The sequence below is a fragment of the Pan paniscus genome, chromosome 12 (assembly GCF_029289425.2).
Source record: "Pan paniscus chromosome 12, NHGRI_mPanPan1-v2.0_pri, whole genome shotgun sequence".
NCBI classification, from domain to species: Eukaryota; Metazoa; Chordata; class Mammalia; order Primates; family Hominidae; genus Pan; species Pan paniscus.
This window is the reverse complement of record NC_073261.2, coordinates 124,241,692-124,259,789: the sequence shown is the minus strand read 5'-3', so window position 1 is coordinate 124,259,789 and position 18,098 is coordinate 124,241,692. Positions and strand designations below refer to the sequence as shown.

Below are 18,098 nucleotides of genomic sequence, written 5' to 3'. Positions count from 1 at the left end.
CAGATCTCAAACTATAAGAAAAGAGTAGAAAACAAAACAAACTGGCCTCTCAGGGGAATACACTTTAGTGTGTGCATGTTAGTGAGTTCCGACAGGAACAAAATAAACAGCTTCTGCCTCGACTCCTTCAACAATATCATCTCCAGCATAGGCCTCTTCTCTGAACTCCTGAAGCCCATATTCAACTACGAATTTCTCCATTAGATGAAAAGCAGGCGTCTTGGCTTAACCTGTCTAAACTGATCTCTGGATGTCCCTCCCAAGGGCTTCCCTGCCAGTCTTTCTAGTTGAGCAAATGGCACTTTTATTCCATTGGCTGCTTGGAGGAACTCTTGGAAGTCACCCTTGATGCTTCTTTCTCACACACCATGACCACTGGGTCAGGAAATCCTGCTGGCCCTGCACCTCCAGCGTGTCCAGGTGTCTCCCATCTCCACCCCTGGTGCCCCAGCTCCTTGCCTGTGCCCCTGCAGCCCCTGGCTCCCTTCTCTTCACTCCAGCTCCTTCTCCACCTGCAGTGGAGGGATCCTGGGACAGTGTCAGTCCCAGGAGCTCTCAGGGGCCTGTGCCTTCCGGGCCCCTTGCTGTCTCTCACGGAATCCAAAGCCTGGCCTTGTGTCCACATGCCCCCAGCGGGCTGTATCCTGCCCCCTGCCACAATTCTGGACTCTTCCCTGGTGACGCTCCTCCTCATTCCTCTGCTGGGGCACCAATGGCCTATTTACTATCGCAGGACCTTTCGGCCCTGGTCTTGCCTTCAGCCATTGAGAAAAATGCTAAATAGTGAGGGAGAAGAAAAACAAAATGAGTAAGAACAAGGATTTTCCTTAAGGATTAAAACACATCTAGAAGTGACCCCTGATAAATGAGATGTTTGGAAACAACAGAGACCAATACAGAAAGTGGGTGCCATGGAGAAGTCTCAAATCCCGTCATGTTCCTGTAGGATTGGGGCTATGGTTTGGTAGCTTTTTAAATGTATCATGCCAGGAAGATTTAAATGTTCTACCTCCCCAGATAGTAATCCTCCTAAGGAGCAGTCTTTGGCCTCGTCGCCCAGCCAAAGCCAGTGTCTGGAGGGAATGGGAAGCCACTCAGAGCATAGGGCAGTCAGGGCCTGTAGGCAGTGCCTGGACCTGCAGTGAGTGTCAGAGGCACCTGCCCCAGGGTAGGGGGGCTGTGACCAGGGCCACACATCTCAGAGTGGCTGCAGCAGCAGGAGGTACCCAGCTGTGAGGACTGCTGTGCTGCATGTCTGAGAGGTTACTAAGGAGGGAATTTGGGTTATAAGAAGGAAAAACACCAGAAAAGTCAATTGTTGTTTACATGTCCAAAGGTGAGGCAGTAATATAAAAGTGTTGCTTTTATCCACCCACAAAAAAAAATTACTGTGGGTGAAATTAGAATTCACATTCTTCTTGGTATTTTTAAATATTTTGTCTCCATTATTAAAACACAAAAAAATGCTGTAAAGACCTTACAGAACACTAATGAAATACTTTTCAAATGAATATAGAGAACTGATACTCAATTATCCATATGACACATTTTTACAAAAAGAAACAAAAAGGAGAAAGGTAGGCACAAAGAAGGAAGGAAAGGCATCATAGAGAAATTATAATTAACAATAATTACTATATGTTTCAAAATAGCTAGAAAAGAAGAATTGTAATGTTCCCAACACAGAAATGATAAATATTTGAGGTGATGGTTATCCAATATCCTGATATGATCATTGCACATTGTGTACATGTATGAAAATATTATATATAACTCCAAAATATTTATGACTATTACATATCAATGGAAACTTTTAAAAAGAAAGGAAAGAAGGAAGGAAAAAAGGAAGGAAGGAAGGGAGGGAGGGTAGGAGAGAAGGGAAGGAGGGAGGGAGGGAGAGAGGACGGTGGGCAGGTGGGTTAATGCATTCAAAGCACTCAAATGTCATTGGAATTTACTTACAACATAAACTGAACTTTTTTCCTAAAACATTTAGGAGAATAGATAAAGGGACATTCTTAATCACTCATAATATGTGAACACTCTTAGCCTCTATTGCTAGTATTGGAAGATTTTGTTTCAGGAGATTTGGGCTTGTTTTTATCTAAAGCAATTTCTTGGACTAAGGGGAGTAGCCTGAGAAAGAAGGTATAGTGTACTTAAAACATATTTCTAAAATAAACAGTATTAGCTCCAGCTATACAGTTGCAATGAACTATGTTTCTAATAACATCACTTTGCACAGGAATCTTAATTGTAGACCTTGTAAAATGTCTCCTTACGCTCATAGTCTCGGAACACGTTTAAAGCATGCCACGGTAAGATGGAGGAGAAGTGGTGATGAAGGCCTCCCAGAGCATGGGCAGAGGCTGACTCAAGCCAGCCTGTAACCTGGTCCAGGGCTCATTCCATAAGACCCCCAGAGCCTCCACTCGGAGAGCTGTGAGGCTCAGCAAACACGTATTGATCCCTATGTAGTACTATGAGGGGGCTGGAACAAGGAAAGTGGATGGCCACACACTGAGACCAGGGCAGTGTTGCACCCAGAGCGTGAGCAAGTGCGGTCGAGTCAGCGGGAGCCAGTGTGCTGGTTTGGGGTGGGGACCACAGCTGGAGAGTGCTGGTGGTTGGATGTCACCTTGGGCAGACACTGAGCCAGGTCTTGGAGGATAAATGGGTAGACATGTTTGTTTGGAAAGAAATTTCAAGAAAATATAATAATAAAATGTGTGTGTGTGTGTGTGTGTGTGTGTGTGTGTGCATGCCTGTTATAGCAGTCATGTGAAAACAAACTGCATGTGAGACTGTCACATCGCTGGGGCCATTCTGGGCAGGACCTTCATCTAAAAGTATTGGTCGAACCTAAAATGATGAAGCTAATACCTTAAAATCTGTTCAGTGTTCTGTGGTTTCAGCACTAGGAGCTACTTCTGGTCATGGGATGTCAGAAATCAGCCTACCTATATATGACATGCTGAGCCCCAGTGCCCCCAGTTGGGCGATTTGGATGCTGTTGAATGAGAAGAACAAAACCAGGAGAGGGAAAGTGGTTTCCTAGAGGTCGTATCGCACCTAGCGTGAGCTCAGGCCAGTGTGCTGCATCCTGCCCTAAGTTGCCTCTTTAAAACACCAGCTCCTGCTCTGAGAGGTCTTCTCTACCTCATCCATGGAATGTGACCATCACTTTCTTTTCATTTCAATATGTACCGTGAAAACTTTCCACATATACACTGAGCATGCTTCCTGTTGCTGCCAAGATACACTTCAATGAACTTTGCATGGGTTGATGTCTTCCCAGCCTCATGTCAGCCCATCTTTCCACCTTAACCTTCCACACATAACCAACCTATTCTTTCACACCTCCACGCCTTGTTCTTGTCCTCAAGAGAAAGTCCCAGCCAACCTCCTCTGCCTGGGAAAGGCCTATGTATTCTTCAGTGTCATTCCCAAATGAGATCGACCTCCACCTTGCCCCAGCGGGTTTCTCCTCTCTGCCTGAAAAACTACCCTGCCTCGTGTTTGCTGCTTTATGGAGTTGTGTTTTTTATTCATCTGTTGTGTTTCTCGGTGGAATGTGAGCATTCAGAGCTCTGTGCCTGGACCACCAGATACAGCGGTGTATGAGTAATAGGTCCTCAGGGACCCTGTGAAGTCAAACAATGTTACAGGCTTCCTTTCAAAGGAGTGAACCTTTTTGCTAGGTAAGGTCCGTACACCGCAGAGACTATGCTCTGAAAGCTGGGTGTACACCCTTGCGTGCCTGTGTGGTGCCTTCACACATTTCTCAGGGCCTGCCCCCTGCACAGCCCTGAGCAGACCAGTCCTCGCTCAACCAGGACCATGACAGCTTGTGACGGGATGTTGAGGTTTCTCGATTCTGCCTATCAGAATTATTTAACTCATTGGGATGTGGATCAGACAGTTCTTTAAAATGTTACAAATATGTCAGTTAATTAATAAAGTCCTTTTACAACCACACAAAGAAATGGTTTCAGGAATCCAAGGCTGGGGAACGGGGAGGGCTATAGAGAACCAGGAAGACTCCAGTTATTTGTTTGGGTTTGTTAGTTTCCACTTCACCTTGGTCCTCCTGACATCTTCCTGCTCTGCAAGTTCTAAGGCTGGTTGTCATATGCAACGATGGTGTTAGCAACCAAGCCACCGAAAAGCAGCTTGGGGAGGCTGAATTCACATTACCATGCCTTCATTTTAGACTGAGGGCCCCTTGAATCTCACCCTCTCTGCAGGTGCATACAAGACTGTCCTCTCCATTTCCCATTTGCCCGCTTTCTACCTCCTCGTCATGATTCTCTCTTGCCTCCATATCAGATGCTGGAGCCTGTTACTCCACACCCCCCTGGAAGCCCTCATGAGCCTGTGCATCCAAAGGAACACTCCTGCCCCCAGAGCCTATGGTGCTTGACCACGGCACCACGCATGTGTGATTTCTGTTGGCCTTTACTTCACCTGCTAAATTCCGATTGATTCTTTTTTTCTTTCTTTTTCTTTTTTTGAGACAGAGTCTCACTCTGTTGGCCAGGCTGGAGTGCAGTGGCATGATCTTAGCTCACTGCAACCTCCACCTCCCTGGTTCACACCAGTCTCCTGCCTCAGTCACTCAAGTAGCTGGGACCACAGGCACCTGCCACCACACCCGGCTAATTTTTTTTGTATTTTTTTAGTAGAGATGGGGTTTATGTTCTCTATCTCCTGACCTCGTGATCCACCTGCCTCGGCCCCCCAAAGTGCTGGGATTACAGGCATGAGCCACCATGCCTGGCCCCGATTGATTCTTAATTTTCCAAAATGCTCCATCTTTACTCATCTTTTCACCTTTCATACCCAACGGTGATTTGTACAAAGCATTTGCTCAAGGGTGACCTTGTAGAAAACCACTTCTGTTGCCTCCCATCAAGTAATGGATGACAGGGTCCCACGGGTGGACAGGTTGTCCCATACGGGAGGGAAGGGAACAGACTGCACACAGGTGCATCATGGCCAGAACAGAGGGAACAGTCAAAACCCACAGTTACATACATGCTCATGTTTCCACAGCCTTCACTGTGTTTATCAGTGAAAATGGATTCTTTAGAAAATAAAGTTGTCCAGAGTCCTGGGACTGGTTCCTTTCCTGTAATAGGGATGAGTTGGAATTTAGGTAGTGTGGAAAAGAAATAATTACAGGATTAAGCAGCTATAAAGTTACTGCCCTTCAGGTGTTATGTAAAGGTAAACTACAAATGGTCATATAACAATTGTAATTATAGAAAAAAATGGGGTTGTATACCTTTTGCAACAGAATAAAAAAGAAAGAAAAAATACCCATGATACAGCCAGTGTTATGGCTAAGCTACCTAATCAATTAACATACCTTAATTTGAAGAAAAAAAAACTATAGTATATTCCTAGCAAAATTTGAAACAATAATTTCTTTGAATATCTTTAGAAATCCATCCAATGTTACGAGTGACAGAAAAGTCAGTATTAAGTTATTTCTGCTTTTGGTTGCAAAATAGAAAAGGCAATTATTAATTCCAAAACACTTTTCATATACAAAATTAGACTTCTTTTCCTATATAACAACTGTCAATCTAAGAAATTTAAAGCGGAAAGTAAAAATAAAAGCTTTTACTTTTGTGAGTTAATGGTAGTGGCCATATGTGTGCTGTGTACGAGGCACTAATGGGTGGCCTGCATGTGTTGTGTATATGTAACATGTGACACACAGCAACTCATGTGATCTCCACAATGATTCCAAGAGGTCCAGGCTACTATTATCCTCATTTTGCAGAAAATGAAACTGAGAGGCAGAGAGGAAAATTTACCCTCAGACTTTCAAACATAGAAAGCTGGATTTATTTCCTGCCAGTCTGGTATAGGGATCCCTCCTCTGTCACTGTTAAGCAGCTTTGCATTTATTGAAACTTTTAAGTATGGAGAATTATAAAGAGACACAAAATTTTAAAGAGAACAGTATAATAAGTCCATATACCCATCAGTTACAAAAATGTGATTTGGCCACTGTCGCTTATCTAGACCTCCATTTGATAACCATTTCTATATTATTTTGAAGAACATTCCAGAAATCATATAATTTTGCCTACAAAAGTTTCAGTGTGCATATCTAACATATTAGAACTTTATTTTTAAACACAGGCAGGACACTATTAACATACTTAAGAAATCAACAGTAATTATGTAATATCATGTAGATGTTTTAAATAGTTGATGCTTTAAACTTCAGGGGTAAATTTAATGTATAAAGTTATATTTTTCCTGACTATATTTTAATACCATGTATTTCTTCTTAAGGGAAACAGTAGGACAGTGGTGAACTATGAAGGGATAAAGTGTCCCCTTGAGCCCAAGGCCACATCACCTAAAGGAAAGATGAACACAACACAGGAACTTACCAAGAACAAAAGGCCCCTCTCTTTCTCTTGTTCTAACTTCTTAACCACGCTTTCCCTTGCCCAGCTCTGGGAGGCACCTTCACTAGGGCTCTGCACTCCCCTCCCCACGAGCCTGTGTCTCTGAGATGCAGGAAGCGCCTGGGAGGCCCTGGACCATCTCTGCTATTATCTTTCACCCCAAACTACTTAAGAGGATTCTTAAAATAAAAGGAGAGCTCTCCTCAATGGATCTTTGTTTTCAGATATTTACCATTTCCTAGTGTCTTAACAGTTGTGATGCTGTAAGGCCACTATGAAGTTCTGGGTACAGAGGACAAAACTCCCTTGGTTTTATGGTTTAAGATTGTATACAGGCTAATAGTATCTACTTTTCCTATATTTCAAGGCTATGCCTGATTGTGATGATAGTTCAAAGTATGGAGGACAATAATGCCTTCTTACATATCAAAGAATTATTATAATGATTCAGCCATTCAACATGGAAGAGGAAGAAGGAGAAGAAGAAGAGGAGAAGGAGGAAGAGGGAAAGGTGGAGGAGGGAAGGGAAGGGGAGGGGAGGGAAAAAGAGAGGTGGAGTCCAGGAGGAAGGAAGAAAACAATGGAGTAAGAAGAGAGAAAGAGGGAGGGAAGGAGGAAGGAGAGAGAGAAACAGAAGAAGGAATGAAGGACGGAAGGAAGGAAGGAAGGACGGAAGGATGGAAGGAAGGAAGGAAGGAAGGAAGGAAGGACGGAAGGAAGGAAGGAAGGAAGGACGGAAGGATGGAAGGAAGGAAGGAAGGACGGAAGGAAGGAAGGAAGGACGGAAGGACGGAAGGAAGGAAGGACGGAAGGAAGGAAGGAAGGAAGGAAGGAAGGAAGGAAGGACGGAAGGAAGGAAGGACGGACGGAAGGAAGGAAGGAAGGAAGGAAGGATGGAAGGAAGGAAGGAAGGAAGGAAGGACGGAAGGAAGGAAGGAAGGAAGGACGGAAGGAAGGAAGGAAGGACGGAAGGAAGGAAGGAAGGAAGGACGGAAGGAAGGAAGGAAGGAAGGACGGAAGGAAGGAAGGACGGAAGGAAGGAAGGAAGGAAGGACGGAAGGAAGGAAGGACAGAAGGAAGGAAGGAAGGATGGAAGGAAGGAAGGACGGACGGAAGGAAGGAAGGAAGGAAGGAAGGACGGAAGGAAGGAAGGAAGGAAGGACGGAAGGATGGAAGGAAGGAAGGATGGAAGGAAGGAAGGAAGGAAGGAAGGACGGAAGGAAGGAAGGAAGGAAGGACGGAAGGAAGGAAGGAAGGAAGGACGGAAGGAAGGAAGGAAGGAAGGACGGAAGGACGGAAGGAAGGAAGGACGGAAGGAAGGAAGGAAGGAAGGACGGAAGGAAGGAAGGACGGAAGGAAGGAAGGAAGGAAGGACGGAAGGAAGGAAGGACGGAAGGACGGAAGGAAGGAAGGAAGGACGGAAGGAAGGAAGGAAGGAAGGACGGAAGGAAGGAAGGAAGGAAGGACGGAAGGAAGGAAGGACGGAAGGAAGGAAGGAAGGACGGAAGGAAGGAAGGAAGGAAGGACGGATGGAAGGAAGGATGGAAGGAAGGAAGGAAGGACGGAAGGAAGGAAGGAAGGAAGGACGGAAGGAAGGAAGGACGGAAGGAAGGAAGGAAGGAAGGATGGAAGGAAGGAAGGACGGACGGAAGGAAGGAAGGAAGGAAGGAAGGAAGGAAGGACGGAAGGATGGAAGGAAGGAAGGACGGAAGGATGGAAGGAAGGAAGGATGGAAGGAAGGAAGGAAGGAAGGAAGGACGGAAGGAAGGAAGGAAGGAAGGAAGGAAGGAAGGACGGAAGGAAGGAAGGAAGGACGGAAGGAAGGAAGGATGGAAGGAAGGACAGAAGGAAGGAAGGAAGGAAGGACGGAAGGAAGGAAGGAAGGACGGAAGGAAGGAAGGATGGAAGGAAGGACAGAAGGAAGGAAGGAAGGACAGAAGGAAGGAAGGAAGGAAGGACGGAAGGAAGGAAGGACGGAAGGAAGGAAGGAAGGAAGGAAGGAAGGAATCAAGATTATCCCTCAAATGTCAACCAACACCTGTTCCATGCCCAGGTTGCTTTTCCCTCTCAGTTCAGCTTTTTACCTTCACGTTTGTTGGCCAGGTAGTTTCGGGTTGAGCGACAGCCTTCAAGGTATTTCCATTTTGCCATTCTATGTTCATAAGGGTTTTTAATGTATACCCTCAAGCGGGCAACACTGCACACTGGGATTTTCTTTCACTAGCTTCTTCTAATCAAAGAATGTAAACTAGGAAAGGTAGGAAGCTGTTGTTCGCAGACAACACTTACGTGATTTATCTATTTAAGAAGCAGGACAAGTACATGGCATAAAGTCAAGGATGGGGTAAGAGGTAAATGAAACAAAAGCTTTGATGTAGAAAAATTAAGTGGAATTTCAAATAGATGGGTATAAGAAGTAGTAAAAACATGTATCAGAAAAGGAGGAAATAAAGAAATAAACTATAAGTGTCATCAGAAAACATTAAAGTAAAAATTAAGAAAATTTGTATGAGCAACAAAATTCATTTGTGGACTAAAGTAGAAAGTGTTAGATTTTCTGAGAAGTTTTTCTTCCCATAAGGAGGATTTCAAGCATATACTATTCCTGCTTATATGATGTCAAATTAGGTCATTTTAATGAATTCACCACAAAACACTAGTTAGGCATTGCATACATACCCTGGTTGTATGGTTCACAGCTTTACGCATTGTTGATTTGTTGCCATTGCTTTAGTTTCTTGCATATCAAAGTTGCCTTGGTAATAGGCATTATCTCCAAGACAACCAAGTGAACCAACTCCAAGAAACTATTTGGAGTGAAAAATTTGGAAGAGTAAAGGCGTTCACCTGCCCATTCCATATAAGACAGAAATCAGGAGCTGAGACTATGGGGTGCCTTTTAAACCGAACTAAACTTCTTCTATCTGCCCTTGTGCACATTACATAACGCTCTGCCTCAGGTCTCTCCTGCTGAGAATGGGGATGATAATGTTTCCTTCCCTAGTGTTATTTTAAGGAGGAAGTCAGGTAACACACGTCAACTTCGTAGGACACGGCTGCAGTGCAGCAGTCTGTGCAGGGTGGCCACGCGCATGCAGCATTTCAGCAGGGTCAGACCCCATCAGGAGGTGGAGAGGAAGCTTCAACCAAACAAACCATCACCTGAGAGGCATCCAGAGCTCTGTGATTTAAAACCCAGAAAACCAAGCACAAAATTTCATCCTAAAATATTGTGGTTTAAGTCTCCTCAAAGATTTCTAATTCCTTCATTTAACTGATGAAGTGACTGAGGCTTAGAGAAGGCTGGTGGCTTGCCTCGGTGCGGCCATAAGGGACACACTAGGTTTTCCAGCTTTTGATGAGGGTTTGTTTTATACCAAATGTACACAACCGTGGTGATATGGTTTGGCTGTGTCCCCACCCAAATCTCATCTTGAATTGTAGTTCCCATAATCCCCACATGTTGTGGGATGGACCTGGTGGGAGGTAATTGAATCATGGGGGTGGTTACCCCACGCCGTTCTCATGTTAGTAAGTAAATTCTCATGAGATCTGAAGGCTTTATCAGGGGCTTTCCCTGCTTTGCTCAGCACTTCTCCTTCCTGTGAAGAAGATGCCTTTCTTCAGCTTTGCCTTCTGCCATGATTGCAAGTTTCCTGAGGCCTCCCAAGCCATGCAGAACTGTGAGTCAATTAAACCTCTTTTCTTTATAAATCATTGGGTATTTCTTCACGGCAGTGTGAGAATGAATTAATACACGTGGCATGACTTTTCATGTCATAACTAGTAAAAGTGTGGGGCAAATGACTTTTGTTTTCCTTTTAATATAATTGTTGTGTAATATGTACAGAAGTGGGAAGAGTAAATGCTTGTGTCTTCCTGATTGATTGTAAAATTCTTTCCAACTAGCTCATGTAAGTGGTCAACAACTGAGGCCAAAATATATTGCTTTATAGAGATTTAGCAGACTTATATTTATGATCCAATTTCCTTGAATGGCGTGAACTTGTTAACTTGTGTATTTAGAAAAACAATAATCAAATATTGAAAATACTGTCATATGAAATAGAAGTTAGCCCACAGAACCTAGAACATGTTCTGAACATAGTAGATCATTAAAATATATCCATTAAATTGAATTGAATTAGACACAGTCTGTATCTCTCCAGAGGCTGAAAGTAAGAACAACAGGTGCCTATTATAAAACTGAATAATATGCAAACCCTTGACACAATCCAACAATGGAATGAGTTGCCTTGTTGAGTTGTAAGCTATCCGTTCCTGGAAATATTCAAGAAGCAATAAAAAGGCTGCTTTTTAGGGGTAGGTGGCATGGGGGCAGAAATGTTTCTGTAGTGCACTCTGGAGTTTAGTATAACGAACACAATCCTAGCTTTCTTTAATGGTAGTGGATCTCGAAATTCTCAGAGTTACACATCAGAAACAATAATGGTCACTATATTAAATTGCTCATACTGAGATCTTATTTTTAAAGTAAATGTATTGTAATGCTTTTCATACCATGTATCAGAGACTCAATATAAGCGTGGATTCTGCCACTGAAAGGTGGACTTCTGAAAAGCTGGATCATGTTCTGTCATTTACATATCACCACTGCCTCACACAGTGTATTGTACATAGTAGGCACTTCATACATTGATTTAATATATGAACAGAACAACAAGTGTCAGATTTTTAACTGAGTTTATGAAAATTTAGAAGATATTTTGAAATACATTTTTAGCCTTTACAAAACTAAATTTGTGCTATGAGATTAGTTTTTTCTTAAGGATGAATTTATGAATTTATGACAGTGCTATGTGTAATGGCAGACCGTTCAAACATTGGATGGTTAGCTGTGTTTTCAATAGCAGAGAACATGCAGTGATAGGACCACACATAAAACGAAGCAGGATTGTAAAGATAATGCCCTTCTCAAAAGTCTCAAAATGTATATAGTCTTGAATCAAGCAATTCTACTGTGAATTTTTCTTAAGAAAATCATTAACAGTGTGAAAGGTTTTAGGTAAAGAATGGTTATTAAAACCATGTTTATAAGGCAAAATTTTAAAAATCCAACTTATGAAATTACAATAGAGAATTGATGAAGTATATTTCAGTATATTCATAAAGTAGAATGCTAGATGAGGTAACAGAATAAAATAAGGTAACAGAAAAGTAATTCTTCAGGCTAGGCATAGTGGTTCACACCTGTAATCCCAGCACTTCGGGAAACCGAGGTGGGCGGACCACTTGAGGTCAGGAGTTGGAGACCAGCCTGGCCAACATGGTGAAACCCCGTCTTTACTAAAAATAGAAAAATTAGCCATGTGTGGTGGCTTGTGCCAGTAACCCTAGCTACTTGGGAGGCTGAGGCAGGAGAATACCTTGAACCCCGAAGGGAGAGGTTACGGTGAGCCAAGATTGTGCCACTGCACTCCAGCCTGGGTGACAGAGCCAGACTCCAACCCCCCCAACAAAAAAAGTAGTTCTTCATACAGAAAGATACATACGATGCATAAAGGGAAAAAGAAGTAAAGAACAAATGGCACAGTTTGACCCATGTTAATTTAAAATCTTTTTGAAGACTGTCAAAGAGCTCAGTCTTGAAGAATTTTAAACCAACATACTAACAGTGGTTGTCACTGAATTTTTGAATTTCCAGTGCTTTAAAAAATTATCTTATCTATTATTTTAATATTCTAATTTTTCTACAATGGACATACACTAATTATGTAAAGAAAATAGAAGTTTAAAAACTTGGTCTCTCTGGCAGTTTGATGTTAATGCAAAGAATGACATTGAGAGGATAAGTTTCTAAAGATGTTGACACCAAAAATAAGAGTACAGAGATGATGCCTTGAAAAGTATAATTTTTGAACCATTAAAAATTAGTTGTGTAGCAAATAGAGGACATTGGGTCCAACAGATTGGTTTATTTCTCAGTCTTGCTGGAAATTAAATTTGTAGCACTTCTCAATTCCACCTACTCATAATTGGAAGAGAAAGTGAAGGCCACAGAAGCTGAGAGTCTGCTTCAAAGTCCCCAGGCAGTAAGGGCTGCTCAGACCTCAAACCTACACGTGGTCAGGCAATGCTACTCTTTCATGCAGCTGAAAATTTACACAGTTATGTCCAAGACAGATTTCAAAAGGGATACAAATGATTCCCAAGGATGTGCGTCTATGGAAAAAGGAAACTACAGCCTCAAAATGGGGCTCTGATTGGAAGTAAGCTCTGAAGTCCGTGCACCTCTGGCTACCTGTCCGACCTCCCTCTGCCTCAGTTTCCTCATGTCTACAAGGGATGGTGGCAACTTTCTTACAGGGTACTCAAGGGCTTCAAGAGAGCCAGCCATGTCTACAATGTGGCCTCACATGAAGCAGGCACTCAGGCTAAAATGAAGGAGTAGGAGTGGGAGGAGTTTGAAATTCAGAAAACACCACGTAAGTATAACGAGAAGAATTAGGAAATTAAACATAACTATATGTTTTTGGATCAAGTTCTCTGCTTGGTTCAGTTCATTTATGAAATATTTAGATTATAGGCGATGCTTTCATCAGTATAAAGATATAAGAAAAAGTAATAGTTGATGTATGAATTTAACATGTATATGTAATTGACTAGACAATGGCATACAACTGAAGCACGTAAGCATTAAAAACAGCAAGAAATAACCGGTGCAAAAGAACCCAGTTGCCCAAATTCTAAATCAGTCATTGCCTTGTGAGTTCTGCTTGTTTTCAGGTACCTCCTTTACATTCCTAATACAACGGTAAGGTCCCATTGCAATTCACATACCACACGCTGTGATCCCTCAAATGTCAACGTGGATTGGACAAACGTCCAGGCAACAGCCGCACACACCTCGTCCTTGGCTACAGCCTCCGCATGACCCGCCCTGCATGTAAGAGAAGAGGAAGAAATGGTTAATGGAACTGGGACTCTTTTCTCTTGAGTTAATGGGAATGGATAGTTTCCCTGCATCTTGAGCTATTCTCATTAAAGTATTGAAGGCCCTACGCACACACAGCCTCACTTGCTGAAATTTATCTAAGGAGTGGTCTTGGAGTTAGACACTCCTACTGTATCTCCTCAAAATTGTAATTTTTTTTTTTTTTTGAGACAGAGTCTTGCTCTGTCACCAGGCTGGAGTGCAGTGGCAGGATCTTGGCTCACTGGAACCTCCGTCTCCCGGGTTCAAGCGATTCTCCTGCCCCAGCCTCCCAAGTAGCTGGCACTACAGGCATGCACCACAACGCCCAGCTGATTTTTTATATTTTAGTAGAGATGGGGTTTCACCATGTGCTATGTTGGCCAGGGGTCAGGGTGGTCTTGATCTCCTGACCTCGTGATCCACCCACCTTAGCCTCCCAAAGTGCTGGGATTACAGGTGTGAGCCACTGCGCCCAGCCAAAGTTGTACTTCTTTTAAAATAAAAGTCTGTCCTTTAATAAAAATGAAAGAACAAGATCAGTTGTGTGAAACTTGAGAGAGTCCCTAGGTCTCCGTCCTCCCTACAAAGTCTTCTAACCCGGGGAGATGAGCTGGAGGTGAGCTCCATGCCCAGAAGGCTGCTTGTCAGGCAGTGATTGCAGTTGCAAGAGAAGGTTCTGGACTTAGGGAGTGCATCGCGAATTGCATTATGGCAATGTATGCAGGTTCAATAGGGACCTCAAACGCAGCTTGCCTATCTAAGGCCATATCAGGACAAATGCCACAATGAAAAATAAGAGGTGTTTAAAAAACAGAAGTAAAGAAACATGCACAGACCAGGAAGTTTCCCATATTTCCTATTTCCTAGGTTCACTTGGAAAACTGGGGTGGTGGAAGAAAAGGACAATAATTCCTTTGGAACATTAATTCAACTTTTTCTACCCACTAACCATATTCGTTCCAATTTTAGCAGTTCTGTGGGAGGAAAAATGAAACATGAAATTCTCCTATGCTTTCAACTTTGCATATCTCTTTACCTCTACCTGGAATGCCCTCCCCTTTCTGCGCCTTCCCAATTCTGCCTAGAAGCCACACTTTCTATTTTGTGACACGTTCCTGGTGACAGAGGAGCAGGGATCTTCATGGTAAGAGCAGCACACATGTCAACCACTCCCATTTCCGAGTATCCAGCTGAGAAGCTACACACTAGGTCAGACACTGCAGGTTCAGTATCTCTCTTAATCCTCAAAGTCGGCATCATTATTTCCCTGTACATTGGCTCAAGATGCTGCCTAACCCCTGGAGACAGAGCTAGAGCATGTCTAGCAGGGGTTCAAAACCAGATCTTCCCAACTCGAGGGTGCTTTCTGCTGCTGCAGGCTAGCCTCCAGTTTCTCAGACCCTCCAATCAATCCTCCAATTCTTTGTTCTTCATTCTTCTTCTTCCCTTTTTTTTTTTTTGTGAGATGGACTCTCACTCTGTCACCCAGGCTGGAGTGCAGTGGCGTGATCTCAGCTCACTGCAACCTCTGCCTTCCAGGTTCAAGTGATACTCCTGCCTCAGCCTCGTGAGTAGCTAGGAATACTGGCGTGTGCCACCACCCCCGGCTAATTTTTGCATTTTTAGTAGAGACGGGGTTTCACCATGTTGGTCAGGCTGGTCTCGAACTCCTGACCTCGTGATCCACCCACCTCGGCCTCCCAATGTGCTGGGATTACAGGCATGGGATTACCACCCCCGGCCTGTTCTTCATTCTTCTAAAAGGAAGCATCGAGCATTTGTGACATGCTTTGGCTCACACACAGAAACTTTCTCTTTTGCAGATAGAATTGATGACTCTTCCAGGACAATGTCATTCATTACTAAAATGTGGAGGGCATCTTAGATCATTTAAAATCAAATGAAATATATGTACACTTTTAAAAGAAGTAATGCAGATAATCAAGTTTCGAATGATTTCTAACAAATTGAAAAAAATAAAACATAGAACCCATTAGTAAACTTTTATGAGAATGTCTGGTCTTGGGATTTTACTTTACAACTGAAAAGGATAATAAATTTAGTTTCTACTCGGGTTAAAGTGGACTTGCCTATTGCAAGTCAATAATAAATGGTCTAATCGGTTTAAGTGGCCTCACATGGTTTGCTACACTTGGACACAGCAGGAGAGATCATCTGTGGTCAAGGGTGCCAGCAACACATCTACCTAAAGCAGCAGGCATTGGCTTTGGAGAACTATGCCAGGACACAGCAGGCTTCCCTCCCCACCCACCTGCACTTGAAAGGCCACCTGCAGAAGGCGGGAAGGGTGCGTGAAATCACGAAGGCGGGAGTGGAAGAGACTTAGTGTCAAAGCAATGTCGCTAGGTTCTATTTCCCATTCTGTTATCATCACCTAAGAGAGGGAGACACAGACACACACACACACACACACACACACACACACACACACAGATTTCATCTAAAATTGCCATTGCTTTGAGGCCAAGGCGGGCGGATCACCTGAGGTCGGGAGTTTGAGACCAGTCTGACCAACATGGAGAAACCCCGTCTCTACTAAAAATAGAAAATTAGCCAGGCGTGGTGGTGCATGCCTTTAATACCAGCTACTCCGGAGGCTGAGGCAGGAGAATAGCTTGAACCTGGGAGGCAGAGGTTGCGTGAGCAGAGGTCGTGCCTTTGCACTCCAACCTGGGCAACAAGAGCGAAACTCCGTCTGAAAAAAAAAAAGTATTTGAATCCTTTTTAAAAATTCAGATAATCCTCAAGGAGCTTACAAGACTTTAGGTATTAAATTTTTAAGTGTTGAAAAAATTGACTAGATGAAGTTATTTAATGTCAGGACCATTATCTTTCAAACATTTTGTTAAGCATCGCCAGCATCCTGGTGCAAAATTCTGGACGTAAGACCTGTTCAAATACTCAAAAGTAAGTGATTTACAGAAAATCAGCTAGCATGAGTCAGTCCCAGTCTTTTTTAAAAAATAAATTGTTGAAAAAATATAAATACTGTATTTACTGAAGATGGGAAAGTGGCAATTTCAGGAGCACAGAGTGACTTTCTCATTTGCAAAATGAGGATAATGGATTAGATCATCTTTAAGACTCTCCTTTTCACCTCTGAAATCCAGCTTTATTTCTCAGTAAGAGCTTGGTCTTTTAAATTCATATGGATATTCTAGTTAATTAATAGTTATTTCATATAGTCTTTTAAACAAAGTTGTAGTTATTTCTATGTGGATATCACCACGTTTTAGGCAGAAGAGAAGCACTTGCCTTGCCATGGAAATTGTAATAGCAATGAAACTCAAACTCTACTAAGCCCGACTAACTCTACAGCTCAGTTTGAAATTTGGAATTTAACCTACTGGAGATTTAAGTAGAGTAATAGCTAAACACAAGGCCTTATATTAAGAACTCTCTGGTGGGGTACACACATCATTCTAGAATATTTACTCACCCCCTTTTTTGGCTTCTTCAGACAGACATCAGATTTATCCCTAGATAGATCATCTGGTCTCATTTCCTGACACACTCTAGTTCATTTCTAGAGACAGGGAAGATATATTTATAATGACCTAAAAGTAGGGACTATGTGCCAAGTACTGAATATGAATTGTCATTTAATCCTCATGACCAGGTAGACACATGACAACATCAGTTTTACAGATCACAGAAATGAGGCCCTGGGAAGATACATCACTGGCCTAACATCACTTAGTTTGTCAGTAGTAGAGTTGGATTTGAATCCTGATCATCTAATTTCCCAGCAAGCGCTCTTAAATACCACACTCAAACCTCAATGCAATTAAAAGGAACTTTAAAAAAATGAGATCATCATATGCCTAGACAGAGCAAAGTATTGAGAATTGCTGAGCAAAGTGTTTGTCATTATCTGGGTCCTCCACACCCATGCAAAGAGCAGGGCGTGCACCAGCCTTATGTGCAGTTTACCTGGAAATGTGCCGTAAAGGTGAAATACACAAAAGATTTGGTCACAGCATGAAAACAATGTAAAATATCTCATTGGTCATTATGTATTGATTGCTTGTTGATATTATCATATTTAGGTTAGATAGCTATATTATTAAAATTAATTCCGTCTGGTTCTTTTAATTATGTTTAACATTTACTGGAAAATGTAATATCACATATGTAATTCTTCCACTTGCATTATATTTATATTAGACAGTGCTGATCTAGAGTATCAGTTATCAGGTTAATTTTACAATGAGCTACACTTTGGAATTTTATCAGACTAGAGCCACATACACATGTTCAGCTTGAACACCTCTTTGCTAGGGAACAATATAACCCATTCAATTCAGTCTCAGGAATGCCAGGCTTATATTCTTCTTCAAATAGATAGCTTCTTAACTCAAAGTTACTTAATAATAAAAGTTATTTTCTCCAAGATAATTATCCTGTTAAAAATGTTCTACCCTTCAATATAAGCCACAGGCTTGCATGTTAAGTAGCTTTCCTGCAGGCTTCTGCAGCTCATGATGTCAGAGGTAGGTCAAGATTCCTTATCACCAAACGGAGCCCACGATGACACTTGTCTGGGCAGACAGAATCCTCCACTAACAGCAGAGTAAGACTGAAGAAAACAGAGGGTGATGCCTGTCCCTTAACCCTGAGAAAATCCCAGTAGGTGGCCCTGCCTGGCTAGGGTGGGAATACCCTCTGTTAATCATACTGCCAGATACGCTGAAGTTTTATTGCATGTT

At 42.6% G+C, this 18,098-nt stretch overlaps 1 protein-coding gene across 17 annotated transcripts in view; it reads right to left on the bottom strand.

Moving 5' to 3' along the window:
• Nucleotides 1-18,098, bottom strand: part of MYT1L (myelin transcription factor 1 like) — a 560,909-nt gene that overhangs the window by 500,905 nt on the left and 41,906 nt on the right. For all 17 annotated transcript variants that reach the window (XM_034952508.4, XM_034952504.4, XM_055108320.3 and 14 more), the window contains exon 2: nucleotides 13,233-13,332. The gene's annotated coding sequence lies outside the window, so the exon portion shown is untranslated. The remainder of the gene's footprint in view (nucleotides 1-13,232; nucleotides 13,333-18,098) is intronic.